Raw genomic sequence first — 7,348 nt, 5'->3', positions numbered from 1 at the left:
AGCGAAAAGCGAGACGCTTTCTTTCGTTTTATTCCCAATATTTCTTCAACTTGCATTTGCTAACTTTATTATTGCCTTTTCTGTCCGACTAGTTAGGTGATACTAGAACAATTAGACCCTTCGCCCTCAAGGGCCACGGGTCAATAGCCCATTCTGTTCTTCAAACCCGCACCATTTGCTTAAAATGAGAAAGTCCGTAACTGGTCACGTGACCAAAACTTGATTTTTTTAAAATTATGAATTACCGCTTTCTGACACAAATTTTGCACTTGAACTTCAAGGAAAATGTTGAAAAGATGATGTGGTAACGTTTATGGCACATCTGAACTCAACTATCAAACATTTAACAAGATATAAGCAAAAAGTAGTTTTGGCCGCCATATTGGAGGGCAAGAGTATGCCCTCCAACATGGCGGCCAAGACAAATCAAGTTACTTTGTTGAAAAATCAAAGTACCATAAAATATCTCCCTTAAATGCGTTTTCTCTCAAATTTCGCGTGTAAGATAATTTTTATGTGTTCTGTCAATTTTTGGCAACAGCAAGATTACAACTCACTGTTTAAAGGGAAGCATTGGTCACGTGACCTCTTAGTGCAAGTGGCCTATTGATAATTACAAAAATTTGGTTTTATCAATGTAAATTGGCCACCGTACAGAGATTCTAAAAGATGACGTTTCGAGCGTTAGCCCTTCTTCAGAACGAATCGAGGAATTGTGGGTTACGTGTAGTTTTTATAGTAGAGTAGGAGCTACGCTATTGGTGGTAACATGGCAACGTGAAAAATAAGGAGACATAGTTAAATGAAAAGCGTTCGTTAATACCGTGAGGATTAAGGGTGCCGATTTGGAAGATAAATTTTTGTTCCAGATTCTCCCCCAGAAAATTTTGAAATTTAGGGTCTCCGAAATGCCATTTCCGACTATTTTCGAAGGACATTTCAATGAATAAATGCGAAGGAAAATGCAGTAGTTCGTTGCTTATTTTACCCATTTGTCGAGTTTTTTCTGCAGCACACTACAACACAAACAGGGGTTTTACAGTAGAAGCAAAGGGCAAGAAGTCGCAAACTCTGTTATAACATCATCATCATCATCATCATCATCATAACATTTCCTTAAAAAATAACAGGGAACTGGGGGACTGGCGATACTGAAGACTGACACTGTGTGGGGGCCTCGAAGGGTAGAGTCTTTTTTTGCTATCGTCCACTATTACGTTTCTTGCCGTTAAGGCCTGGCCAAACGGGTCCACTGAAAGTGCTAGTGCAGCATCATCCAACATGTTGCACTCGTTTGGCCACCATGTTGTATGATGTTGGAAGTTGTTGAACGAAGTTTGATTTCCATCAAATATGGTCTTCACCATCATCCAACTTTTCTCTTGTTCTAAGGTGTGAACAACAGTGTTGAATTTGTTCGGCCATCACATTCCATAGTGATGGTTTATTCGTTGCATCTGTTTCGCGAGTTGCCACGTCAGTTCAAGCTACAGAATGGTAAAACCAGGAAAGTATTGAATGTCTGAGCGACGAAAGCTTAAGCAATCTCTCTTCGAAAAGATTAGCCTTTCTTGTGTTCAAAGCTCTCAGGGGCATGGCGCCAATGTATCTGTAGGATCTTTTGCAAGTCAAGACCCCGGGATGCTACTCCCAACAGTGGGTCTTCTCAAAGTTCCTCACACCTGCATGGTGCAAGACCTTTAGAGACCGCGCATTTGCTGTTGCAGTTTCCAGATTCTGGAACAGCCGTCTTCTTGATATCACAGAGAGTGGCTATTGATAATTTTAAAAGGAACTTGAAAACGCCAACATGACAAGAGTTTGTTTTCTAAGGATTCTGGGTAGATTTCGGCTCCAGACCCTTGAATCCAAAATGATTGATTCGACACGTTCCATTCGTTTGGCCATCTCGTTGTCGTTCAACACTTTTCAACAGCGTCCAACAATGAGTGATGCGTTTGGCCAGGCTTGTATGGGTTAATGAAAAGATACTGGAAATACTCACACACTGCGATGAGACACCAGTTTAATTCGAAATTTAAACTTGGCCCGATTTCATAATGACTTTAAAAAATTAATGCCTCCAGAGAATAACGATTCCCGGATTTGAGCTGTACGCACGGGTGTACGTGCGTATATGGACGCTACGCCCCTGTAGTACCAAGTTCTGGATTTAATTACATCAAAGCCGATTGGGGTAGACGATATCAATAGCTTTAATTTGACTAGAATTTTAGGCGTTTTCTTCTTTCAATTCATTATGTAATTCTGCTTGTATCCTGGTTGCTATATCAGGGTAATGTTTACACACATCACTGGTTTGCAAGTCGTTTCTTTCCAGCATCAAATAGAAACTGTCAACACCTCGCATCTTGTAACTCTTGCAGCTTGCTCAACGGGATAGTATGCAATGCATCAATAGAATGCCCATTAGTGTTCACTGAATCAGGATGTGTTAAATTTACAAGGCATTAAGAGGGAAATCTTGAATTGGGGCCGGCTGTGATCTACAGGCCAAAAGCGAAAGAAAAGCCCTTTTAAACCCTGGCATTCTGAGCGCATATAGTAGCGGATTGACGAGAGAGTTGGCTTGAAATAAAAAAAAGAGAGGCAATACTAGGTAAATTGGTTTTGGAAAAGGAAAGAAAACAAAGAACGGCAACGAGTTCATTGCAGCAAATGAAACAATAATGAATGGCATGGCCAGAACTAATGATACAGAAGTTACAATAAATAGTATCTTCGTCAGTTTTCTTTCTCTCCTGCCTCCACCATGGTGCTGAGGATATCTTCCGCAATAAAGCTTAATAGCGATAGAAGAGTAAGCAACAAGGATAATAAAAAAACAAAAGGACCAGAAAAACAGCAAAGCATAATAGGATATTTTAGAAAAGAAAGAAATAGCGCATACACCAGCTGTTATCCAAATAATTGAGATCGCTGCGCCATAGATTCTCCTTTTGATAAGACGATGTTTGAATGGCCGAAACGTGGCGTGCAATCGCTCAAGAGAAATAACAGGAAGGCTCCCCAACGAGGAATTTATAAAGAAAAACGTAATAAGAAGAAGAATCCGGGTATACATATCCTCATCGTTAAACCACGGAAAGTGGCATAACTGCATGCTGTTGAATACATATAAGACAGTGACTATTGAAAGTCCTCCATTAAACATGTCTGCAACTGCCAAGTTGATCACAAAGTACATGTTGGGCTTCCGAAGACTGCGCTCCCTAAGGTAAACAATAATAGTGAGGACATTGAGTGTTACTGTAACAACAGACTCAATGCCAAATACTACAGGTAGGGCGATGCACTCAGCTGAGGAAAGTAACTGGAAATCGTGGAGGGAATCTGAGCCATTTAGCTGATAGGAATGGTTATTCATCTAGAAAAAAACAGGAAGCACGGAATGATATTAGAATCGTAGCTGAGGACTCTCTCTCGTTGTACTGCATGGTCTATTCAGGGGGTTTTTCGATTTGAAGCTAGGAGGTTGCCTGATTTAGTGCTTAAGCATGTATTCCGGCCTTCGTCTCCCCTGCCCTCCTTCCTTCTGTTCGTTCGTTATTTGATTAATTAAAGGTTTCTTTATAAACTTACAGGTAGACGAGTACAAGGTATAATAAACAAGGGGACACATGGGGTCCACTTCAAGTTTTTGTAGCCATCCCAACGTATGTAAAGGAAACAAACACGAAACAAGAATTGACATGACTGAACATCAATAGTAAAGTTTAATACTTCCGCCAGGGTAATCAAGAGTGACCCAAGGCCTGATGACAAAAGTCAAATGAAATGGACAAAAAGGGGGCTGGGTCAAATGTCAAATACTCCTCACGGCAAAGCAAGACTCGGGTGGATCACCAAGAAGTGAAAGAGAGGGTGAGACAAGAGTAAGTATTTTCTTTATAACCCTAACTTCTTCAAGGGATCACATTATTAATGCTTGGCATCTAATAGGGCATAAGAGGCCCAAAGGGCTGTATCCAATTGCAAGGGTTTAAGTTTGTGACTGTGACATGAGTGGCATCTTACTTAATGGACACAACACTGAAGAACTGCGCTGTCATGTCAAAGAACGTTTAATAAGACGTTTACACCTGGAAAGATACGTAATGATCTGGCCTTTGCAGGCTATAAGATTACTATACTGCTCTTTGGTTGCGGATAGAATATGTCGATACAACTTTGTTTTTCGAGTTCGGCGATCCTTGAGTTGTTGCAAGTGTGGATTCTGTCGATTTTGTGCCTGAATAATCGAATATTTCAAGCTTGTGTTTCGGATCTGTGTTCTAAAGATTTTTCTGGATGTTTAACTTGATAAAGTTTAATAGAAAGAACTTTAGACGAGCCACCCCTCTCTCACCCCGAAATTTTCCTCCTCCTCATGGCAGCTGAAGTACCCTCCCAGGCAAGAAAATACCTTGCGCACCCAGAAAGTTTTGCCCGAGACCACACTACGCGCCTAGCCGTAATCAGCTGACATTTAATCTGTTTGATAATCTTTATATGCACCAAATCATCTTCATATCCACTCGGAGACTCCTAGGATGCTTCCTCGAGTTATGGACTCTGAGACAAAACTCCTGGGGGGTAATATAATTAATGAAGGCGCTCTTATCTCGGTTAAGTCTGTGCTATTAACCGTTACCGTGATTACACCTATCGTGTTTTTAGAAGACTACTGATATAAAATTGAATCAACCTTACTTTGATTTTGCTCTCAATTTCTGTATGGAACAGCGGACTGAATCACGAGCTCAGGTCACGGATGCTGGCGTCAACCTCAAAACAAGATTTTCTATCAATATCCACATAAATCTAAAATAGATATTTCTGATACTTGGATTTTATGATTTATCGTTACTTCTAGTTGTATGTTCACGGCCGGCGTCGTGGCCATTTCTGAAGACTAGTAATAAAGTGTATTCAGCAAAACATGAAGAGAAAATTTCATCAAGCAGGCATTCATTGCTTGGATATACTTGTAAATAATTTAAATAATTTTGTAAAATTATTATTTTATAACTACAATTGTTGCTGAAAAGCCCCTTTGGGGAGGTTCAATATAGTATGTATGTACTTAACTCAAGTGACATTTCCCTTGTGACACTAATGACTTCCGCACCAACTTACGTCAGTATGACATTGCTTTATTTTAAAATTTCATGTCTGCTCTTACTGTATAACATGAGGCAAACGTATTTTTGTTACAAAATGTATCCCACATGTGAAGGTCTGATTAACTGGAACACATCTATAAGACCAGAATAATTCCACTGGAAAAATGTTCTTCAGGCCCAGTTGTTCAAAAGGTGGATAGCGCTATCCACTGGATAAATCAATTGGTTTTGATAATGTTTCATCCGGTGTATAGTGTTATCCTCCTTTTGAACAACCGAGGCCAGTTGTTTTGTGTGTGTGCGTGGGTGTGTGGTGTGTCGACGTTCTTTGGGGAAGATGACACTGATGAGATCCAAGCAAATTTTCAGAAGCTTTTTTTCAGACAGTTGCGACAAAAAAAGTTCTTTTGGGCACTAAACTAAGATTACTTGGTACTGTAAGTCTTTAAGTATTTCTTCGCAACAGTGGCGTAAGTTAAAAAAAAAAGATTTCGAAAACAACATACCTGAAGGATTTGAAGAGTTGCAGAATCAAAGCAAAGAACAAAAGCGCCTGCAAAATGGGACTGAAACTGAATTCACGAGAATTCTGCACGTATAATTGATACCTTTAGCAGAATGCTTGATTTCAGTCCTTTCACTTTGTATTTTAAATGGAGCCAAAACTTGATAAAGTTACGGCTCGGACAATCTGAACCAGCTGGCCGAAATGAAACTGATCAATCACATTTCATCAGTTATCGCGTCATTCAATGATAACGAAAGTGTTGCAATCATGCATGAACAGCTTCCCACTGCCGTTTCTTCAATATTAACAATATATGTAGATGAGGAACGGGAAGTTTTTTTCTAACATAAGAGATGACGTCAGTCAAATGTAGCCCCAGTGATCACAAAATGACAACTAAAATGTATTATTATTATTTATTATTATTATTATTATTATTATTATTATTATTATTATTATTATTATTATTATTATTATTATTATTATCCAGGTTCCTGCATTCTTTCTAAATTAATGCCAATGAATACTGCATCGGTCTCGTTATTTTTTTTATGCCAGGTTAAGTAGCCACTTTAGCTCCAACATGATCAAGAAACAGATAAGTATTTTCAGTTGAGGGGCCTATTTGGATCTTGAACAAACAAAGCTCAAACCCGAAAAACGCACGCCAAATCATCAAAATCGTAATCGAACTTAAGGGCGCGTTAAAATCGGTTTCCGATCGAACACAGCATCTGAAAACGGAGTTTGTCACTGATTTCACTCATTGAAATCCTTCATGCCATGGATTTATAATTAGTGAACAAAATCTGTCTTCAGATTTATAATTTAAATCCGGATTTCCCAATCAAACGCATCCTTCTTCATTGGTAAGATTTGTTAAAAAATGTATCCATGCGCAAAATTTTGGTTATGACGTCAGCGTACGCCCGCCCGCCCGCTCGCGCGTATGTGCAGTCCGGGTGGAGGTGCAGAGGCAAGACAGCCTCTGGGGACGGGCGTGTTCGGGCAATTTTCCTTGGCGGGAAATCGCGTGGCAGCGTTGCATTTGGCAACTTGCGTTTTTCTGGTGGGAAATCATATTAGTGACAAGCAACGGGATAAAGAGCAGGAAATAGCACGAGACAAGAGGCGACGAAATTTAAGAAATTTAAGCGAAGAAAGCCTCTAGAGAAGCCGAGGAAGGAGAAGAAGAGAAAATTTCAATGAAGAACACCGTAAAGCTGGGAGAAATAGAGCGAGAGACAAAATACTTATTTACAACGGTTAGGTTTCCTGCAATGTTTTCCTTCTTAAGGTGGCTCAAGTTTCAACGCTTCCAACTAACACTCTTATTAGAAGGATCGGCACTACAACGCTGTATCATGTAATAGTATCACCCAGCTGGCGGAGTAATGCAAATCCTGCATTTTAATTTGCTACGCTACTGGAGGACTATTAGTAATAGTCCTCGAGTAGTGAAATGCGTGACGCTTTCTTTCTCTTTATTCCCAAATAAATATTTCTTCAACTTGCATTTGCTGACTTCATTATTGCCTTCTGTCCTACCAGTTGGGTTATAGTAAAACAATTAGACCCTTCGCCCTCAAGGGCCACAGGTCAAAAGCCCATTCGATTTCGCCTCATGGGCTATTGACCCGTAGCCGTTGCGGGCTACGGGTCTAATTGTTAATTAGCAATATCGTGGTACAAAATGAAACGCGTATTATTGCTG

General features: G+C 39.9%; 1 long non-coding RNA gene across 1 annotated transcript; it reads right to left on the bottom strand.

Annotated features, from left to right (window-relative positions):
- Window positions 1-566: 566 nt before the first annotated feature.
- Window positions 567-5,896, bottom strand: LOC137979116 (uncharacterized). The gene is made up of 3 exons (XR_011118259.1): window positions 5,633-5,896; window positions 4,714-4,788; window positions 567-3,388 (listed from the first exon to the last, which is right to left on the bottom strand). It is a non-coding gene; the product is annotated as an uncharacterized lncRNA (long non-coding RNA).
- Between the last annotated feature and the right edge of the window lie 1,452 nt (window positions 5,897-7,348).

This window comes from Montipora foliosa, chromosome 1, assembly GCF_036669935.1.
Source record: "Montipora foliosa isolate CH-2021 chromosome 1, ASM3666993v2, whole genome shotgun sequence".
Lineage (NCBI taxonomy): Eukaryota > Metazoa > Cnidaria > Anthozoa > Scleractinia > Acroporidae > Montipora > Montipora foliosa.
This window is presented reverse-complemented; position numbering and strand designations above follow the sequence as displayed.